The sequence below is a fragment of the Protopterus annectens genome, chromosome 8.part0 (genome assembly GCF_019279795.1).
Source record: "Protopterus annectens isolate FY-2018-M chromosome 8.part0, PAN1.0, whole genome shotgun sequence".
Classification (NCBI taxonomy): Eukaryota; Metazoa; Chordata; order Ceratodontiformes; family Protopteridae; genus Protopterus; species Protopterus annectens.
In genome coordinates this window covers 1,893,857,720-1,893,881,624 of record NC_056741.1, presented here as the reverse complement: position 1 = coordinate 1,893,881,624, position 23,905 = coordinate 1,893,857,720, and the positions used below count along the sequence as shown (strand labels likewise).

General features: G+C 43.3%; 1 protein-coding gene across 1 annotated transcript in view; it reads left to right on the top strand.

The window, feature by feature from the left end:
* The window catches only part of SLC9A5 (solute carrier family 9 member A5), a 2,700,532-nt gene that overhangs the window by 832,475 nt on the left and 1,844,152 nt on the right, over window positions 1-23,905 (top strand). The window lies entirely within an intron of this gene.

Here is a 23,905-nt window from a genome sequence, read left to right as displayed (position 1 = left end):
TACCTCCCATGCACCCCTCCTTCCTTTCCATAAATCCTTCCTTTTCCTTCCACACCCACTCTATACTCCTCTCCTCCCCTCTTTAAACTACCTCTTCTTTTCCCTGTCTAACTTCAAATCCCCTCATTACTCATTTCTCTTAACCTTTGCATTCTTCTATCTTTAGTCTACAAAGATCTACCTACCAACTACCTAAACTACACTGCAAACACCCACCTCAGCTAGACTAACTCTATTTAGAACAATACCTCTAGCCTTCCCACATTTCAAACTAGATATTCTAACCAATTTGCTTCCTAAAGCTGTCAATGATTTCATACTTTCAAACCTAACTGCTTTTACACCATTCAAGTTATCTTCAAACACTACTTACTTTTCACCTGTATGTTACCTACACGACAAAGGTCTTTATCTTGTAATTCTCAAATGAAAATGTTAATGAAACATTTTACTTTCTATTTTTTAAGTCACAAATATTTACTTTGTACTTCTCTAATGTAAATGTAAATCAAATGACCATTGTACAAACGCTCTCTCAAATGTTTTATATATTAACTGTACTTGTTTGTGGAGCTTTTCTCCCCGGGCCTCCACTGAAATGGGTTCCTGACCCAGTCGGACTTTCCCGGTCAACAAATGCCAAATAAATAAATAACAATGAAGGATAATGATGTAAAAATGAGACAGTGGCGCTTCTCAACCTACCTCTTAAAAACAGAGTAGGAATGGGTAGTGGAAATAATTCAGAAGTTATTAGGGAAGATAGAAAGTACTTCAGAGGTTATAGTAAGAGCGATAAAATGAAGTGGAGTTTAAAAATAGGGAAGACATAATAGAAAAAGAGATATGGCTAAGAAGTAACAACATTTTTTGCGGGGGTTGACAAAGGTTAAAGTATTGTGAAATAAGAGGAATCTCAAAGAACAAGAAGAGGCACAACTGCAGAGTGTTAAAGAGCAAATCAGGGAGGGCCTAAATAATATGCATGATTTTAGATAGTTTGCTGTTAAGTAACTGTTTTTTGATAACTGCAGAGTGCAAAAACTTTTAGCATGACTTGGGCAACAGAAAGCAGAAACCATTCTTGCCAAACTTAGGGAGCCTATAACAAGAAAATTAACCAGAGATCCTGTAGCGGTATTAGAAATATTTCAGAAGGTTTATGAAAATGTGTATACAACAGTGAAATTGGGAAATCAAGAAAAAGCGCAAATGGAAATATTTATAGAAGACTTAAATGTGCTAAGATCAGAGGTAGATGAGGCTCAACAATTATCAGTTAAGATAGTAGGAGATGAAATAAAATGGTAAAGTATAACCAATTTGCAGGGAATTCTCCTGGAATAGATGATATTCCTCTGGAAGTTTGAAAGCTAGGAGGAAAGAAAGTGATAAAGATCTGGAATGTTTTGTTTAACAGTATTTTAAAAGAAGGGGAAGCATTAACATCCTGGAAAAAAGCAGTGATGGCTATACTACCTAAAGATGGTAAAGATCATCAGATCTGGATTCCTGTAGGCCCCTTTCAATTTTAAACCATGATTATGAAGTACATTGTTTATAATGGCTAAAAGAATGGCAAATGCGTTGCCAGGATTGATAGGTATGGGTCAGTATAGTTTAATGACGGGAGGCAAACATTTGACAACATGTACAGAACAATGATGATCCAGAAGGAAACAGAATATAAGGAAATACTACTATACCACTGTTTTTCATGGGTCTTGATGCAGAAAAGCATTCAGCATAATAAGCTGGGATTTTATAAGTTGGGCAATGGAAGCACTTGCATTTTCTGATACAATGCTGTTGTCTTTCGGCTTTTCCCGGTTAGGGGTCACCACAGTGGAACTCAGGTCCGCTAATGATTGGCAGTAGATTTTCACGAACGTCGAGGTGCCAGCTTGACGTTCAACCTTCAATGAAGGCACGCCCATTTACGCATGTCTTTTGAACGCCCACCCAACCGCGGGGAGGACATGCAGACTCCACACAGAAAGCACTCCCCGCACTCCAGCTGAGAATCGAACGGGACAACCTCATGCTGTGAGGCAACAATGCTACCACTGCACCACCGCGAAATGTGCATTTTCTGATACAATAAGAAGGTTAATTAGGAGGATATGTGAAGGATTAGAGGCAAAAATCAATGTGGGATGGTTTCTTACTCTGATAACTTGTGTCTGAACATGGGGAACCAGGTAGGAGTGTGTGTCCTCCTTCCCCTTTATTTGAATTATATTTAAAACCATTGAAAAAGAAAATATGGGACTGGGAAATTCAATGATATAATTGGTATGATAATCAAGAAAAGTTGGCTTTATTTGCAGACAATATTATTTTGTACTTGCTAGAACCAGTAAGGGACATCTCAGTGTTGTGGAACATTCTGAGACAGTCCCAAGTTTTTTTTTTTTTTTTTTTTTTTTTTTTTGAATATAAAATTAATGAAGATAAAGCAAAGGTGACTGCTATAAACTATGTAACAACACATTAATTGATTCAGCAACATCCGTATTTATGAGGACGTTACAAAATGAAGTATTTAGTAGCATGTTTTAAAAAGGATTCTGTTATGGAGCTAAGGACATGAGGGAAGAGACTAAAAAATACAAAAACAGAGAATCTGGAAACTCTTATCTATAGATATGGCTAGTAAGATATAAGCAGTAAAAATGTTTTTATCCCTTTAATTTTATGCACAGGTCAGACATATTTTTATCCACTGAAGGAGTTGTAGATAGTAATAAAGAGTTGATGGATTTTATCTGGGAGGTGAAGAAGGCAAGAGTTAAGTGGGATAAGCTGATCCTTCCAAAAGAACAAGGTGGTTTAGGATTTCCAGATTTGAAAGGATATTTTAGAGCTATACAGTTAAGGCTCATACATAACACAAGCAGAAAGCTACAATTCAAAGTGGAAAAGGATGATGATGAAGTGTGGGGAAATTCAAGAATTAAGGAAAGAGTGGGATTTTGGATGAAGATCCTTAAGGTCATACAGAAAATTATATTCATGCAGAAACAGAAAGTATGCAAAGAACTCAACCAACAAGGGAATGGAGAAAGGAGATTCTCCTGATAGGGATGACTGCAATTAGGGTTACAGAGAATAGACAAGAGGGTCTGGAATTTACTGGAGGAAGCTGGCAAAGGAGCCAAGGTATTGGAAACAAATAGAGGGGATAGGTGACAGAATGTGAAGAGGGTAAGAAGACATTTGGACTGCAGGCTAGAGACTGCCTTCCCTATCAGGGATTGATATCAGAGTATAGGTAAAGGGAAATAGACAGGGGAATCATAACTGAAAGACCTGCACTGAGTTTTTAGTTGAATGTAGAGCAGATGCTGCCATTAAAAAGGGATAATTAGTAGGGCATATAATTGCTGCATGATAACTATAGGAATCAATCAATCAGAGGAGATCAGAAAAGATTGGGAAGAGATATTACATAAGCAATTCACAAAGAAACAATGGGAGGATATTTGCATGGCTCCCAAATATGCGACAAAGTCTAGAAGATTTAGGATTTTTGCTTTGGAAATGTTTACTTTGGGTATAAAATGACCTATGTAAACTCCAAATATTTTTTCTCAGGTTGAAAGTGTGATTGGGAAGAAAAAGGTAGCTGGAAGTATGTTTTGGGGAATATAATAAGTTGTTAGACATTAAAGATTCCCTACAAAGTACTCTGTCAGGAATACTAGGCAAGCAAATGAGTTTGCCTAGGGATATTTGTTTTTTTTTTTTTTTACTGGGATGGGATCTTTATAAAAGGATAAGAGCAAATTATGTAAAAAAAATGGAAATTACGGCAACAATGCATGCAGAAAAAATGTTTTGGAGGAAGAATGAGGTTTAAGAGAAGACAAGAATTGAAGAAATTATGTAATGTTGAATTGATTATATTGTGTAAAAGAATATCCCCTGGATTCTCAAAAGCTTGCACAGCGTGCATGATTAGTGTAAGAGGTAAATTTGCCAATATGGTGGCCGAGCAATCCATGTACGTACCCATTTGATGTCTGCGAGCGCTCTAGCACTAGTGCTGTACGTTCCCAGCCCCCGTATGCAAATTACCCCATTTGCAGGTGAAAACCATGCAATTGAGGTAAATCTGCTACCCAGGAAGCAGGAATCATGGTGTGCAGGACTAGCATAATATGCAGAAATGTACTTGGTTAGTAACCGAGTACGGATCTACAAAATCCAAAACGGGGACATGACAGCCCCAAATAAAGGCTGCATATCATTGAGGAAGCATGCCAATGGCCAGGTATAAGGCCATTGGCATTGCAAACAATGCAAAACATACAAAACACAACTTTTATTATATATCTGCTGATCACGGTGCAACGCAAATGGGAACGGTGGGGAAACAAGAAAATAAACCTAAAAAAGCAGTCTAACTAAAGCCAGGATTCCGCCATGCAAGTCAATGGCAGGCACAAGACAACCTGGCCAGTGAATAGTGGTTGCTAACAGGGGAGGCACAGTGTGACACATGTAACTATGCATTAGCAGGCAATCCCATGCAAATGAGGGGAAGGATAGTGAATCCCAGATTTCCCAAGCATGTGAGGCAGGTCCCAACAGTGTAAGAGTATGAATAGCTGAGTGCAAGACTAGGAGGTAGTTGACATTGTGGGTGGGTGTGTCAGGCATACTGTAAGTGGATTGGAGCCCTGTGGCTCGGGTATGCTCCTAGCTTAGCACAGCCAAGCTAGAGGGGTGTGTCTACACCTGCCTAGCACTCTTTACAAAGTGTAAGCGGGTGTGCGTGCTGCGCACCGGGAGTTACAGGAAGAAAAAAGAAGTTAAACCAGGAAACAGCAGCAGTGTGCACATCTGAGTACTCTGTTTGCGTGGTGTGGTCCCGGGCCCAAACAGAAGGGCAATGGGAAGGAAAATCAGCAGTAGGAAGGTATTCAAGGAGAACTAGCATATCTGGCAGGTGAAACATATCAGAAGCAGACAATTACACAGGCAGCAGCCCAGCCCAGCCTAGAACAGTACTATAAGCTAAGCAAACACCTTCCCCACTGTTTTTTCCCACACTCGACACCACCGGTGTATACAAGAAGAGAAATTTTAACAAACAAACCTACAAAATGAGAAGGGCTGCAGCAGGCAACATAGAACAACATGTGCAAGAGGCTGAGGGTGGTGAGGATGTGCATGCTGCTGAACAACCCACAATGAGGAGACGGAGAAGAGTGTACAGACCCAGGGTAACTTACCAGGGTCTACATGAGCTAGAGACAGTGGAGTGCTATAGGGTGGACAGAGACCTCCTACAGCAAGTAGTTGAGCTGTGCTGGCCACACCTGACACACCAAACCGACCGAGGGGAACCCATCCCAGTGGATACCAAGGTATGTGTAGGCCTAGGTATACTAGCCACAGGTACCTCCCAAAGCACAACTGGGGATAACATGGGGATCTCACAGGCATCAGCATCCAGTGTATTCCACCAGTTCTTGGATGCCATGGCAGCACATGCCAGTGAGCATGTATATTTCCTCAACACCCATGAGGTGTTGACCAGCAATATGCAGTTCTTCCACCAAATAGCAGAATACCCTGGGGTAGTGGGTGCTATAGACTGCACGCACATATGCATCAAAGCACCACCCAGTGAGCAAGGTAGGGTCTACATCAACTGCAGGGGCATCCCCTCCATCAACTGCCAGGTTGTATGCGATGCCCAGGGCATTATAATGAATGTGTGTGCTGGCTGCCCTGAAAGCTATAACGATTCCCACATATGGCATCTGACATCCCCTATGGTCACCTAGTGGGGGATGCTGGGTACACACTGGAGCTGTGGCTGACGGCACCCATCAGAAATGTACACACACCTGAGCAACAATGCCATAATGAGGCACATGCACAGGCCAGACACATAATAGAGCATGTGTTTGAGATGCTCAGGTCACGGTTCCGGTGTCTGGACACATTCGGTGGAGCCTTGCAGTATTCACCAGCTACATGTACCCATATTGTTATGGTATGTGCGATGCTACACAATATGATCCTGCAGAAATAGCTGCAGCAGGAACAGCATGAGGCAGGGCCACATAGCCCCCCACTCATGCCAAGACCTGCACAGGCACATACTGACCTAGAGGAGGAAGAACCTGAGCCTGCCCCAGTAAGCAGAAGGAGGCATGCCCAGTATGCCCTGGCCTTGACAAAGAGGCAACGCATAGCACATGCACTGACACAGTAGGGTCCCAGGGAATGACACCTCTCTCCATCTCGCACATACAGTAAAAGGGATGCCAAACATTACACCACCTGTGCTCAACCATGTATAGGGAGTGTACTATGTGCATCTGACATAGGCAGCCCTCCAGCACCATCCACAAGCTTGGCACACCCACAAGGTAAGTCAATCAACCTACCAATTGCCAAATGCAGTAGAACGTGTTGTCACCTGTAGCTATGGTATGGATGTGAGCATGCACAGGAATTGGGTGGCTGAATGTTATAGAAGCAGACAGTAGACACCCATAGGGGCACCCTGACATGTGTAACACATACTGGAGTCACCATAGTAGCCAGTACTATGCAGGGAGACAGACGCAACTGCAGGAAATGTGCTGTGTGAAATGTGTGTCTATATGACCCGCACATGCCAGTCAGGATGGTTTGCATACCGAACAACAGTCGCAGCCAGCAGGACAAGCAGACACAAACCCAAACAGGGCCTGTGCCATGACCCCAGAATTTTGGCTAGGGTTAACCCCACCCCCAGGCCTACACATACAGACCACAGCAGGGCAGGCAGTGGGATGCCAGTTCTGAAGGGCAGGATGTCAGACAATAGTATGTATGTAGGGCAACCAAAGCCACAATCTGTAGTACACTGGTATGCCTCTACACAGCATGATAGTTAGCAAAACAGAATGAAATGGAGTACATGACATACCAGTACAGTCATAGCAAATGTGTACAAGTGTCACTTGTGCCCCCCCATCCTACACAGCAATGTAATGACAGTCAGGTGTGCCCCCCACCATGTAGACATGTAGAAACAGGTGTGCCCCTACCCCCACTCCAGCATAGAAAGGTAGTAGCAGTCAGGTCCCCCCCCAATCCTGTGTAGAAATGTAGTAACATGCATGAGTAGGTATAACACGAGTGGAGCAGAGATGCCAAGAGGTGCCCAAGGTAGCAGGATAGGTTGTAGCATGTCCACAATATGCAGGTCTGTGTATGGTAGGATAGAGTGTGTTTCATATTGTGTTAGAGTGGTCAGTATGTATGCATGTCGAGGTAAGACATGGTGGCCATAGCCCAGTCCTGCTGATGACAGGGACAAGCCCACACAACTGCAGTGCCAATGACAATCCCCACCAGCATACCACCTGCTAGCAGTAAGCCAATGTAAATGTATGGTGGTAATAGGTGTCACCATCTGAAAGACTGACATGGCATGGCTGTTGGGTTAGATATACAAGCAGCAAACAGAGGAAAGTACCCCAGACATACAGTATACATTGTATCACCGTGTAATGGAGACACCCTTGGAATTGTACATACAGGTATGCATCACAGCAACTGGTCTTGTAGTAGGGGATACCAATGATGTCTGACTGAACACCTGCAGATCACAAAGGAGGTAGGACTGATGTATCTGGAAACAGCTGGTGTACCTGCACATGTCAGCATACCAGGAATGCCCCATGCATATCTGTGTGTCGGATGCAAATGCTGTCCATAGCACACATGCACCCAGCCCACACAAACACCACCCACAGGTACCTCTCTGGCCATATCCCTGCTGCAGGGAAAGGGTACAGTATGACCCCTCCTGTACATGGCAGTAGTGGAAGAATGCAGCATGCAGTTCAGGTGTCCCATGCAGGTGTGTCTCTATCTGTACGTAGCACCCTGCCTGCATCCACACCACCTGATCAAGACTGATAGAAGGAATTTGCATGAACACCTATCACACCAACCCTGTCACCCCAGGGGAATATACTGTCTGGTGGTCTGTGACTGTAGGCCTGACAGAATGCAACAGCCTGCCACATGTTTCCCACAGCAACACCTAATGCCCCACAGGCTTCAGCCAAAGGCCTGTGTCTCACATGTACTGGCAATGCATGTGAAGTCATGGACACCCAAATAACAACATGACACACTCCACATAAGCCATATGCAAGGCCATGTGGACAAACCACAGTAACATGTCCACCATGTCCCACTGCATGAACTGTGGACCAACACTAACACACACCTGTGATGGGGTGATACCCATAGGGAAAGTATCAGAGAATGTATGCATAATTGTCTGGAAGAGGGTAGAATAACAGAGGGGGGGATGGGTGCATGGGCAGCATGGAATGTGCAGGGTCTGTCACCAAGCTGTGTGCCCACACTATCCCTGGCTGCAAACACATAAATGGGTGGCTACACACCTGCCTGTACACCACACTAAGGTTAATGTCCTGACCCATGGCCCCTGCCTCTGGGCAACTTCTGAGAATATGTACAGCTGTGAGGCATTGCCACAGCACGATAAGCCCAGACTGTCTTGTCAATGGGTGTACAAGTATGGGATCCCCCGCCAACACTCTACCAAGGTGCTGAACCAGATACACAGACCCAGCAGCAGGTGTCTGCAGCTCCCCCTCCAGAATGGCATAACTTAACATGAATATGTAGGTGTCTACCCACAATACCAGACACAGCTGCAGTCAACCTTGTCCCCCAAGACAGCACTGTGAGCAAGAATGTCCACCTGGCAGTACATGGAGACAGAAAACATCACTGTGTATAACAGTACACATGTCTGAATATCTCTGCTAACAGCGATACCATGCGGTTGAAGCAGCACTGACACAATCACTTACAGTACACACTATCCCCTGAACAGTTTGTCCCTATATTGCCAAATGAACACCAGATACCCAGCAGAAACACCTTGCTACCTGTAGGTCTGCACTGGAGTACAAACTACCTAGTACTGATCCACACATTCTATACAGAAGTACATACTGGGCATGCTCACACACGTAAACAAAAGAAGCCCATGTCTGCAAACAACAGTGGACCAGACAAATCTGGCAGTCGCAGATTTTAGTGCCGACACTCCTCAGTATGCACCACCCATGCATTTCACACACAGTGGATAGGAATACATGCATATATTCAAGGATAATACACTATAATATGCCAAACATACACATACATAGATGTGTGGGAGAGAGTGACTGTGACAAGGAGCCAACCATTATGAGGCTTGTCCCACCCAGCACACAGCCAAATGACTACAACCACATGATGCTCAGATGTCACTCACTGTAGACATTAGCCACCGGTATCTGTCAGCATTACAGACTATGTGGTGCACGTGCTAGCTGTGTAACATGACTGTACAAGGAAGTAGTCATCTAGCAGCTGTATATACGTACCTGTGGAATATAACCCTGCATGTGCCCACATGTCATGTGTCAACTTCTAGATGAATGGGTTATGGCCCAGGCACACACACTGCCCTCCCCATAGCCCTACTATGACAAACCTGCTGAGGTCTAACACATTGAAATACACCCTTGGGAAAAGTGTAGCCCAGTATCTTCGTAGTGTGTCCCATAACTGTGTAACCCTGTACTGTAAAAAAGTAACTAGGTAGGTGTTCTAACCCCTGACATGGCAAGTGTGTGTGTGTGTGTGTGTGTGTGTGTGTGTGTGTGTGTGTGTGTGTGTGTGTGTGTGTGTGTGTTAGTGTGCATGTCTGTCTATGTCTGTCTGCGTAGAGAGCAATGCATTTTACTGTAGCCACACTTCGTACAACTCCCATATTCGACTTTGGCAAGCCTGCTGATGTCACCCACTCAGAAATACACCTCCGGGAAGGTTGTAGCCCAGTAATCTCCATAGTGTGTTCCATAACTGCGTACTGCTGTAGAGTGATAAAATAGCTAGGTAGGTGTTCTAACCCCAGATGTGGCAAGTGTGTGTGTGTGTGTGTGTGTGTGTGTGTGTGTGTGTGTGTGTGTGTGTGTGTGTGTGTGTATGTGTGTCTGTCTGAGCTGTACAATACATTTTGTGTAGTCACATTACACAATGCCTACATGACTTTTACATTTGGCAAGGCTGATGTCACCACCCACCCAGAATACACCCTCGGGAGGAACGCTAGCCAGTAATCTCTGTAGCCCATCCCTGCGCTGCGTACTGCTGAAGAGTGAAAGCAGTAGCTAGGGTCTAACCCCCCCCAGTGGCAGGGGCGTGTGTGTGTGTGTCTGTCTCTGTCTGTGTAGACAGCAATGCATTTTTGTGTATCCATACAAATTACAATGCCTATACTAGACTTTGGCAAGGCTGCTGATGTCCCCCACCCAGAAATACACCTCTGGGAAGGTTGTATCCCAGTAATCTATGTAGCGTGTCCCATAACTGCATACTGCTGTGGAGTGATAAAGTAGCTAGGTAGGTGTTCTAACCCCAGACATGGCAAGCGTGTGTGTGTGTGTGTGTGTGTGTGTGTGTGTGTGTGTGTGTGTGTGTGTGTCTGTGTCTGTGTAGATAGCAATGCATTTTAGTGTAGCCACATGAATTACAATGCCCATACTTGACTTTGGCAAGGCTGTTGATGTCACCCACCCAGAAATACACCTCAGAGAAGGTTGTAGCCCAGTAATATCTGTGGCACATCCTGTAACTGCATACCACTGGAGTGTGATTTAGAACTTTGGCAGGGTTCCGTCCCCACCCATGGCAGTTCCGGATATTTTGTGTGTGTGTCCATGTCTGTATATGGAGCAATGCATTATAGGCTAGTCACATGCAGTACATTTCACATGGCCCACTTTGGCAATCCAGCTGATGTCATTCTTTATGAAATAAAGCTTTGGGGAAGGAGTTCCCTAGTAATCCCCCTGGTGCGTCCTGTGACAGCTCCATGCTGTAGTGTGGTATAGACCTCTGTCAGGGGTTCTATACCCACACATGTCAGTCATGGATGTTTTGTGTGTGTCTCACTGGCTGTGTTGGGAGCAATGCATTTTAAGGTAGCCACCTGCACTACTTCCAAATTACCTACTTTGGCAATCCTGCTGATGTCAGTCATTGTGGAATACACCCTTAAGGAAGGAGTAGGTCAGTAATGTGTGTGGCGCATACTATAACTGCGTACTGCTGAGGTGTAATAAACTAGTTAGGTAGGGGTTCTACTCCCAGACATGACAGGTGTGCATGCATGTGTGTGTGTGTGTGTGTGTGTGTGTGTGTGTGTGTGTGTGTGTGTGTGTGTGTGTGTGTGTGTGTGTGTGTGTTTGTATCTCGTATCCTGTGTAGAAATGGTTGTGAGCCTGTGGCTAATGTGGAGCGAGTTTTGCATACGTCTTATATGGCGGTCCTACAATGTCCACCGTACAGGGATAACAGATGTGAAATAGCTGAGAGCATACCTCTCGACCTGGAATCATCAAAAATCTGGACAAGGCCCATGAAAAATGGCTACAAATCTGTACACTGATTAACATAAATTTTGCATACATAATTATATAACCCCGCTCACTTCAATGAAATTGTGGGATAACAACTTTCAAACACAAACTGAAGAACAGACAACCAAAATATGACACAAGAGTCCCCCTGCAGCCATTCCAGTGTCCCATTACCTGGCTATTTCATCCCATTTACCATAAACACTAATGTGTGCATATTTATTTACTTCTACAATGATTATTTGGATTTTACTTTTACATTTTGTAACACAGTGCACAAACACGAATAGGTATCTGCTAAACAAAGCAATATTACTGTCTCACAATGAAAATAGACTTGGCATTAAAACTTCTCTGCCCTTGAAACTCACATTCATTGAAACAACATAGAAACCCACACCACATACAAAGAAAATGCATCTGGCCAGTGGTAGATAAATATTACTTTTGGGCTGTTTTCAAATCATAGGCCCCTTACACAAAACAAGAAATATTCAAGTGTTCTTTGATACACCTTCCTGACTTTATTAAATTATATTCTTTATATAATACGGCACACTTGTTAGACTTAAGTTAAAGCACATTTTAAATTTATAGTTTGAACATTTTTCCAGTAGGCAATGAAACACAATGCATGAACCAATAATGACACAAACTGCCCAATTAAGAACATTTCCATCATAAAAGTGTAAATATATAAATAGAATGATAGTAGTGTAAGCCATAGGCATCTTGCACAGCTTCTAGCACTTGTTTTCAATTTAAATTTTTTTTTTGGGGGGGGACAAAAGGGCAAAAACCAGAGACACAGTTTAATCATCACTTGTATCATTTTGGAAAGTTGCTAGAATAAAACATGTTATCACCATACATTTCAATGCTAAGTCTTGAACCCAGGGTCCTGTACACTACAGTCAGAAGTGAACAACATACCCTTATGCCAAAATCATCAGCTTCTTGAAAGACAGACTGAAACTTAAATGGCTATCATTTAGTGAATTCAGTTCTCACTTCTCACCATAGCGCTCAACCTCTTAACACAAAAAACCTGGACAAAGCCAATAATGGGGGAATACAGAATTCAGTTCTCATTTCTCACCATATCTCTCAACCTCTTAGCACAAAAAACCTGGACAAAGCCAGTAATGGGGGAATACAGCCCCAAAATAGGGACACATTTCAAATACTTAACTGATCTTATATTGTAGTTTAATTAGGAATCCTTTAAAAGATAAATGCATTATTTATGTTTTATTCAGTTTAATTAGGAAACTTGAAAAAGCCATATGTATTCAAAATACCACATTCAGTAGCATGAGTTTGTATCAAAAATTGTGATAAGCAGGTATGCTGTTTAAAGTTACATTGTTATAATAAATAAGCTGGGGAGGAGGTATTCAGCTTTACCCTGAACCCCAATAGTATTGCTTTTATACAGAAACGCAGCATATGATGACAAACTCAAATACAGGAGAGAGTTATACTTCTCCCAGTTCAATGTGCTTTGAGGATTAGGAAATCAAAAACCTGCCTCCCCCATTTTTCTGCCAAACTTCCATACATTTATTTGGTGCATTACTAACCCATCACCCCTCATTCATCCCAGTCTCACTTATTTCCTCAGGAAAGCTCTTTTGTGTGTCAGCCATTAACTTTCACTCTGAAAATGCATCTTGTCTTATACTGTTCTTATGCATGTCTTATTCTAGCTTCATAAATATAAGCATTTGTCGATGCCGCACATTAGCTTCCAGGTGTTAATTCATGCAGCTAATCAATTAATTACACATTTTAAGGTGTAAACTAAAAGGTTTGCTCAGTTAAGTGACTTGAGCAGAGTCACATAGCATGCAGGAGGAGGTTGTAATTACCCAGTCCTGGTCTACAGGATTTTAAAAACTATCTCAGTGGATAAATTTTTGGGAGGGGGGGTGGTCAATTATATAACATTCATGGCAATTATTAAATCTACTTACAAGTTAAATACTGCTGAAGTAAAATAAACATCAAATAAATAAATAAGGTAGAAAACAAACAGTAACTATAAAAGTACAATATCCTTTTTTCTAAACATATTTTATATTTACCAATATGTACTTTTAATAGTACCTGCTTTGGTTTTCTACATCTTTTTGAGAATCAGCAGGGTAGTAACTGCAAGTAACAAACATAGCTCTCAACCTTCCATCGCCAAAATGAGGAACACTTGCCTTCATAATGTGGAACAAATGGGCAAAATGTGGAACACATACTAATGGCTTACTAACAACTTCAACTAGGAAGGTCATAGGATGGTTAAAATGTGCTGGTTTTACTTATAAAGAAGATCCTTTAATGAATTAATATGATTAATTTCTATTTACCATGGATTTAACTTAAACAAATTCCTAACACTGAATGTGTGACAGACTCTTTCAATGTGGAACTTTGAGGAACTTCGAGGAACATGAACTTTTTAAGACCCCAAATGAGGTACGTTCCTCGTAATGAGGTACACTTGAGAGGTATGGTAACAAAGGTTGTTTCTATCACATCAGACAGGAATACAATGGTTCTATATCATACCCTGGTGCTGACACTTGTATATTAGATGGTTTTTGATCACACTCAATGTACCAGACTGGAATTCAGAAACTTTCAGCAATGATATACATCATTAGCCTGAAATTAAAGAGCCTAGGATTCAGTGAGGATGGCTGATGTATGGAAACAGGAGAGACTCAATATAATTATATATATAAATAATGTTGCTGATGCATTGCTGACATGTTAACCATCTCTGAGCTCTACACACACACACACACACACACACACACACACACACACACACACACACACACACTTACAGCGGCAACTCCGTGTTCTAACTTCTGCCCAGAACTCATACAGCAGTTTCAGTTAGGTTGTTACCTTACTGGGGAAGGTAAATGTGCATTTAAGTACCATTTTGTTTCATGCATGAACCTGTTGGCAGACTCTTTGCATCAAAATTTGGCAGTCTTTGGGTTATTTTATTTTGGAATTCAATATGTTAACCACAAGACCACAGTTTCAGTTACCATGAGCTGTTAATGACTGATCAGATGGCAAAATAGGCATAAAATACAGGAAGACTGACATCTTTATAAGAAAAATAAGAAATGGCAATATAATACCTACATTTCGAAAAAATGTTCCTTTACAAAAGTAAATAATGTGGACACAGCTGTTAGTGTATACTGACTTACAGCGGCAACTCCGTATTCTGTGCAGAACACATTGTGCTCAAAACGAGCTTAAATCCACCCATCTGGCTCAAAATTAGCTTAAATCCATAACACCACAAGCAGTCTGGCAATGAGCTTAAAATCCATAATGGCACAAGCAGTCCGTTGAGCTTAAACAGCCGGCAGTCCCAGTATTCAAAGAGATGCGCTCCCAGCCTCCCACGCACGTCCCTTGAGCTTAATTCTGACAGGCTGATGGAGCTGATGTCATCACGCACATGATGACATCAGCTCCAAAACACAGAAATTAAAACGTTTTAAAAATATTGAACAAAAATAAGAAATGAAGGGGTGCCACTCAGGAATAGTGGCACCCCATTATTGGGACCCCAAAACTAGGTAAAAACTGAGTAATGAGGGACAGCTGGGAGGTCTGGCTGAGAGGCTGGGGTGCAAAGCCATACCCATACATGTGACATCAAGGCCAGGCAATCACATTTAACAACCCCAGTATTACCCAGAGCACACTCTCAACACATGTTACATATGCACACACATGCCTAGGCAACAGCCAATATATGTGTAGTACACTGCATATTGGCCACTGATAGTAACCACGGAGTGATAACAGTGGGCTACAGAGAGCATGTCCCCTGTCCATCTGTCCAGTATGCTTGTACATGCTGACAGTGCACCTCCCCCATGTTCCACAATGGACAACTGCACCACCTGTGGTGCCATCACATGTGTCCCACAATGTACATACCATGCCCGACAGCATTCCCTGTATGGACAGTTGCCACTGACACCTGGGAATGCTGTCAGCATGCCATCAATGTAGGTGCAGGTGAACCTGGTACCCATTACTGGTCCTTGTCACAGGGAGCAAGACTAGCACATATGATGGTAATCTGTGTGGACAACATGGGTCAGATGCCGCAGGTACAGATCCACATGTCACTGCACATGCATGTGGGAGGTGTGCACATCCCAGATGCCGTCCATGTCATGGGGTAAGGAATAGATACATGGCAAGCAATTCACAGTATGGTCCACACACAATAGTCACCCAGGTGACTGGATGGGGTATACAATACCCACTTGTGTGGGCAAGAGCAGAAACCACAGCCTTGAGACACAATGCTGACCATTGTCATGTGGTCTGATGCCAAGGTATACCCATCGCCTACCGTTGTACAGGCTGCTGCCACAGTCGACCACCACACACCCGTGCAGACATACACCCATGCATGTCAGTACTGGCACCCTGTGTGTTTGTCTGTGTGTTGTATGGTGCGTATGTTCACAGCCACACTCACTACAACCCCCTTGCACATACAGAGGCTTGCTGTCAGATGCCAGACACCTCCTCATACCCTTTGCCCATACCACCTCCGTATGACCCATGTGGTGCATGTTGTACCTGCACAGTGATGTGTTGTGGCAATCCCGTTACTAATGTGCTGTACCCCTGACCCTGCCAAGTGTGTCGATGTGTGTGTGTTCCTGTGAGAGTGTGACTGTGTAGATGCTGGCACCTGTTCCTGCTGACAGGCACATGTATGTCACCTACTGGATGGCTACCTTATCCCTGTTGCAGATGTCATGCACCATCACAGATATGTTCTGAGGGCTCCACAACAGGCAACCCATGGGGTGCAACCAATAACTGCTTCGAACTGCGGACGCAGTACATAGTTGTCAGGGGTTTGATACCCTCTGCTGGTAGGTGTATGAAACAAACAAGCTGTGGTTTTACTCCACCACCCTTCCCTGATCATGTCTTTGCCTCTGTCTGCCTCTCCCACTCCCTCTCTGGTGGATGTGGAGACCTACACCAGCTTTGCTTAGGCAGCAGCATGTGTATTTTAAGTGATGCTCATGATCAGTTGATAGCCTCTGCATGAATCGCAGCCCTTCCCTAGCTGATTGCATGTGTAACAGCTGTGGTAACAGTCCCATAGCCAATTGCATGGAAACACACTCCAATTTCTAGGAACATCATGTTGGTGTTGGCCCTTGTCATTCACTGTGAGCAGGAACTAGATCCATTGGTTGGCAACCAACATCTGCGATTGATTGAGGATTTGACTTCTACAACATACACTGTGGAAACAGGGCAACACACAGGAGGGGGATGTGCCTGACCCGCCTGCAGACTGTAAGTGCTGCTATACTGCATGTGCCATACTCCTGGTCTACCAGTGTGTGTGTGTGTGTGTGTGTGGATCAGTCTTTCCTACATGTTTCCATACCTGCCATGTCAGTTCCATGTTTATGTGGAATCCCCATCTGCAGGGTCATCTGCAGACAGGGCAGTGTGTTGTGCCATTGGTTCCATGTGTTACCTATGGAGCATCTATCTGAGGACTGCAGATGGTAGTGTGAGGATTGCAGTCTGTAGATGGTGAATGCTGTGACAGTTACTGGTGTCTTATCCCTCATAGGACATATGTTGCCACAAACCCTGTTACAACAGTAAATGTATGAGGTTATCACAGCAACATGTCATTAGTGTTCCTGTGTATGTATTGCCAGCCACAACTCTGCCAACCTGTGTACATATGTCATGCATGACATGGTGCGTATTTGTTGTACACCATAATTAGTGTCATCATATCCACTGACATGCCAGTGAGATATCAGACCGCCCCACATATTATGTGCGGTAGGGGTTATATTTGATGACATAACCTGGAAAGTCTGTGGATGTTTGTACAGTCCTATGTGTGTGTGGGCATCAGTGTTACAGAGAGCAGGTAGCATTAACTTCTACAGGGGATCCAGCACACTCAGGGCAGTTACATATATGTAGGGGGTTCAGGAACTACAAACAGAGTGTGAGTAGAGCCTTGTTATGCTTTGTATAGTACTGGTATTACAAGGTGTGTGTGTACATACTACTTTACCTTGGAATGCAGTCTGTCTGCATATTCCTCAACTATGGGCCTGTCCTCTTGGTGGCCAGCGGTGTGCCTAGCATGTGTTGTCAGTCCACCACACAGGTCCTGTGTCTGATATCCCACTGGCAGTGTGTGTGTGTGTGTGGAGTGTTATCAGTACATGACCTGCATATCAAGCTTTGCACATATGACATGCTGTGGTGGGATGTTCCATAGTGGACCATGAGTATATCACACTGCCATTTCTGCAATCAGTCCACATCTGTTGTATCCCCCACACATATGTTGGAGCTGGGGCCATATATGTGTGGGCGTTACCTACACAATACATGTGTGCTCCTATGCACTCCAGAGGCCAGTGTATGTAACAGTGGTATATGGCCCTGTATTCTTGATTCTGGGGGGGACCATAAATTACCTTGGCTGTTAAATATGTGGGTGTATCAGGGGTGAGCTGCAATAAGGTATGTGTATGTAAAGTGCCGTATACTTCACCTGTATGTACATCACATACATATATTTGGTTACTGCAAGCCTACTGCCACCCACCAGATGGACTGTTCTGTTTGTGAGTGTGCATGTGATGGTGTCAGTTATGGCTTGTTACGTCACAATTACAACCCATGTGGTCACATGACATCCTTACCTCCCACTGCTGTTGTACAGAGTGTAGATAGCGGCTGATGAACTATACACCTGCATTACACACTGTTGATCATTTGGTATCCTGTGTCCCAGTCAGTCCTCACTGCTGTACAAATCTAAGAACTTGGCCTGGACAGCGATGGTTGTGAACATTTCCTGACTACTGCATTAGTATAACTGTTTCATGGTTGCATTCCTCTGTTTATATGGATGTCACTGTCTGAACAGTTATATGAAATGGCATGTAGAACTGTCATGGTACACAATGAAAGGTATTCCATTTCCGCATACCTGTGTGTGTGGAGTTTTCCCAATGACCTCTCTGTGAGTATATGTTGCAGGCGACGGGCGTCATTTGTATGGGTGGCCCATACAGTGTCTGGTTGTTCAGGGGTTAGCTGTAGGCATAGTGGCTGTTCCATATTGTGTTCACCGACTTCATATGTATCCTACTGTACATATATCTGTGTGTGTATGTGTAGTCACGTGTATATATATATATATATATATATATATATATATATATATATATGGAAATAAATATATATATATATATATATATATATATATATATATATATATATACACACACACACACATATGTACATATGTATATATGTATCTGCATAACTGTGTCTGTGTATCTGTATCCTGGGGATGTTGCTGGCTACCACAATTTACATTACCTATGGGAGGCAGACTGTACTGCATGATATGTCAACAATACCAGCTTGGCATCATACAGGTGGGATGTTGTACTCTTAACTTCCTGTGCCCATGTCATGTCAGGTCCTGGTTATGGTATCTGCAACACTTGGTAGTGTATTGCAGGGCGGATGTGCATGGTCGTGGGGGGGGTACCTACATGTACATGACGTATAGAGTGTGGGGCCTCTCAACCCCAGTAACGGTGCATGTGGACATATGGGTGTTTGTTATTCTGCCATTGCTCTCTACAGATATATGGCCATATGTACTGATATAGATATATATATATATATATATATATATATATATATATATATATATATATATATATATATATATCCACTGACATCTATGTAACTATGTCCATATATACCTACATAGCTGTATATCTGCATATACATATGTAACGTGTTGTGTATATGTAGACATATAGGTGTAGACACTTATATGTGTCGATGTAGCTATCAGCATGTATATATGTCCATATATATGTATATAGTGTTAGAAAGCTGTACATACCCATATATATATATATATATATATATATATATATATATATATCTACATATACAGATATGTTGTAGCAGTGTAGATAGTACTATATTTACACACAGATACATCTAGGTGATGGTATACATTCCCTGTACAGTTGCATGACTGGACTGGTTGATATGTTTCGGTTATTGCCCTGACTTTCTACAGCTGTAGTGGCCTACTGATAGACCATTGTAGCTGTGTTGCAGAGGGTCCTGGGTTCAAGAACTGCATATGCTGGATATTGCATTGCACAGCATATCTGTTACAGCTGTGGTGGGGGAACATAGCAGTCATCACCAGGTTCCCCCTCATCTGAGCCTCCACCCCCATCAACTGTGCATAAGGTCAGTTATTTTGTGGTGGGGGTCCCGGTTGTTATTCCTATCTGGTACTGCAATTCACATATCTATTTGTATATCTACATCTATATGTATATCTATATTCATATGTAAATATATGTGGACATATGTATCCACCCACCTACATACCATTGATGTGATAGGATGTATGTGTGAGTCAGACATTTATATGTACCTGTGTATCTCACTACATATACAGATCTATGACTGTCCATATGTCCATGCATGACTAGCTCACAATATTTGCCTGCCCCACATTCGTCTGGCCAATTGACGTGGATGATGTCAGGCATGTGGTCAGTCAGGAATGCCCACACATTACAGTTACAGACATCATGTTGTTCAGATTATGTATATTACAACAGATCACTGTTTAACTAGCAACATTTTACATGTATATGAACAATATTTCACATGTCCAGATATGTACCCCACTTTTGTCACACTGTGTCCACAATGTTTGCAATAAGTGTTTGAGTGTTGTGCTATTAGTACAATTCCCCTTATGCAGATTGTCTGTGCTGCATGATATATCTGGGTATACATGGGATGTCTGCATATCCAACATGGTGTAGTGTTAATTCACTATGATTGTGGTATGCAGGGTCCTGGGTTCAGGCCATGCAGTGGCTGTCAATTATGTTGCAGGGTTGAATAAGGGCGGTGGGATGCAGGGTGATTAAGGCACTTGTAAGCAGTTGTGAGCGTGCTTGAGCGACGGTATGCATCACCGACTGCAGGTAACAGCCAGTTGCACTAGGTTAGCCCCGCCATTGCTTACTTTGTGTACGCAATGCTCACTGTCATGCAAACACAGACCTTTGGTGACATATGCCTACAGATAGTTTGCGTCAGAGTTGCTGAGCCTGGCAATGTAAACACGCATGCTAGTGCTGACGTATGCTTACAACAGCATATTGCTGCTTAACCTAACTACTGCTGTATGCATTCTGATACCGACACCTCACATGTACATTTCCTGCAGTACTCCTGTACATATATATATATATATATATATATATATATATATATATATATATATATATATATATGTTATTTCATGGCCGCATTTCTCCAGTTCATGTATATATGTAATTCCGTGGGTTATGCAACATACATATTACCCATAACATGGTTTGCCATGTGAAATGGCATGTCCCAGTACCTTCCCTGTGTCCCCCCTCCTTTCTCACTGACATCCACGAGCCAGTCCCATTAAAATGGTTTTATCCAACGCCTTGGTCCATAATGTTGTACCCATCATCCCCCCCCCCGTTCCACCTCCACATCAGTCATCCTTCCTACAGGTTCCAGCCTAATCTAACCACACCACTACACATTACCCACTCGCCACTTCTTCAGACCCTTCACGTATGTTGTCTCAACCCATGGATCTTCAGGCTTCCCACACATGTAGTCCACCTACATATGTCACCATCTGTGCTTACGTTTTAGGCAAGGTATGTTACCCCAAGGACTCTTTTTGGCAGACGTTTGGGGTCATCCTGCCAGGGATGGACATGCGTTTGTTTAAGAGTAGACTTAGCAGGTGACACGGTGTCTCCCACTGGTAGTATCCTGCCAGTAGTCTGGGAGCCAGTGCTGTGCTATGCTTAGTGGTGCGTATTATTAGATCTCTATGATAATTGCCTTTTGGCATTGATTTCCCCGTCACCACTTGTTATATATGTGTCATGTATCCTCCACACATGTGTACGGACACTGTCTGGGGTCCTGGGAACTTCTACACTTTATTACATTAACACTTCACATCTGGACTTACTGCTGTACTCCAGTTCACATATGTATGTTCTGTAGTCAGTTATGGCACATATGACTGCATACGGATGCCTTACACAGGTTCATTTTGGTTAAGCTATGGTGAGGACATGTTTAATACTACCCCATTCTTCTGTACGTCTGTCATTCCTTGGTGGATAGCTACTGGGACTATGGAGTATGGGGTCCTGGGTTCGTGACATACATGGCTGTTTATTTTGTTGCTGGCCTGACAAAGACCTGTTGGATAAAGAGTGATTATGGCACGTTAAAGCAGTCGTATGGCTGTATGCATGCTTACTAGTGCGTACATATGCCTACTATTGCCTATTTGTGCTTACACCTGCTTACTAGTGCCTCATTCCATCTGACACAGATATGTCACATGTGCATTATTTGCTGTACTCCAGTTCATATATATCAGCTATTTAGTGGGCTTTGCAACAGAAATATTGGTTATAATGTGCTTTGGCATGTAAAATAGACTGTGCTACAGTGGGACGCAAACCGGGAATGCCTGCTCATTGGTCGGGTGCTCTACCCACTAAACTATTGCTGTTCTGCTTCATTTGCATATTTCTAGCATAATGTACTACCCATGTTTCCTTCCCCTGGCCCACGAGCTCAGTGTACACAACATCCATCCATTCTCCAGTTGCTAGCCCAGCCATACCACACCTCCATTAATTTCCCTCCTTGCACATGTTGGTGCTCCTCCATTCTACTGTCTTGACCCAAGCTTCTGCAGGCTCTTCATCCGTTTAGTCCACATATGTTCAAGCCTTCCCTTGATCCTCCTCCGATACTGGTGGAAACATCTATGTGACCCACAAAGTTTGGTTCGTCCCACCAGGGACGGATCTATTGTTATGTCACAAGTAGACTTTGCTGGTCTACACTGTTTCTCCCACTGCTAGCATCCTGCCAGGGGTTTGAGGGCAGCAGTTTGTCCACACACTGGGCCAGCCTTATCTCCCGGTTCCATGGCTCCACTGCCCCAGGTATGACATTCTGTTCATGAAGCATGCCCACACGCCCCCATGGTGTGCACCATTTTTAATTCCTCTCTTCAGTATTGTGCAAGACTACTGATCTCACAGTATGTGTGGACAGGCACTGTTCATTGATACACATAGACTGCTCGGAATACTGTGATTGAGCAATGTGCACATGGTTGCTGGTATTAATCTTAATACTTACATACATTTCCTATACCGATGAATGACTGTGCTGGATGATATGTTTGTGATAACAGCAGCTGAATGTGGGTCTGCCATGCCTTTGTGGTAACTCACTTAGACTGTAGTGTGCAGGGTGGGGGCTGGAACCTGGGGGTACTGATTATTTTGTTACTGGGCATGACAAGAGCTGTTGGCTACAGAGTGTCTAAGGCATTGTAGAGGAAGTATAGGCAGGTATGCGCTGGTCTGCACAAAGCTCAGCCTTGCTGACCTCTCGTTATGGCATCTTACACTAGGTTGGCCTCCACATTGCTTAACTAGTATGGGCATTGCTTACCACTGCCAAAACAGGTTTAACCCCACCTGCTGCCGCAACCCCCCACACTAATTCATGTAATTAGTTCACATTTGTTGTCCGGGACTATCTGATTGGATGCTTCCCCATTGTCAGCGGTGGCCCAGGGAGTGGAGCTCTACAGTAAACCCCAGCTACACATTACTTGTACTACTGAGGTGTACACATTCATAGAGAGTAACAGACTTTCCATAGCCACGTACCACATTTTTCATTCTTAGTTCCAATTAGTATGTCGGTATTATACGTGCTTAGGTCAGGTTTACATGTCAGGTATGACTGTTGACAGGGGTCAGTTTAAGATGAAGTAGGATTCCAGTTTAACAGTTCTGGAAAGGTTACACTCGGGTATTTAGGTTAGGTTTGGTTATGCCATACCTGTGTGGTAGAGTAGAAGAGAATAGTGAAGGTGTAGGTAGGTAGGTAGGTAGGGGGGGACATTGTAACTGTATAGTAGGCCATTGGAATGATTGGTGGGGGAGCAATAGGGAAGGTTTGCAGTATGTTGGGAGTTGTATGCGAGGCAGTACAGGAGGTGTCAGTTTTACTAGTTGGTGTAGGGGTATAGTGTGTTAATTGGGGGGGGGGGGGCTTTGCCAGGTGGTGAGCATGTGCTGATCCAAGTGTGTTTGAGGTGTTCCTTCATGTGTTATTTACATATGTTGTGTGGGACAGCTGAGGTAATACATGTGGGTAGGGGATTCCATATTCTGCCAATACAGTTGGGGAAGATTGACTTCAACAATTGGCTAAGCTTCTGGTATCAT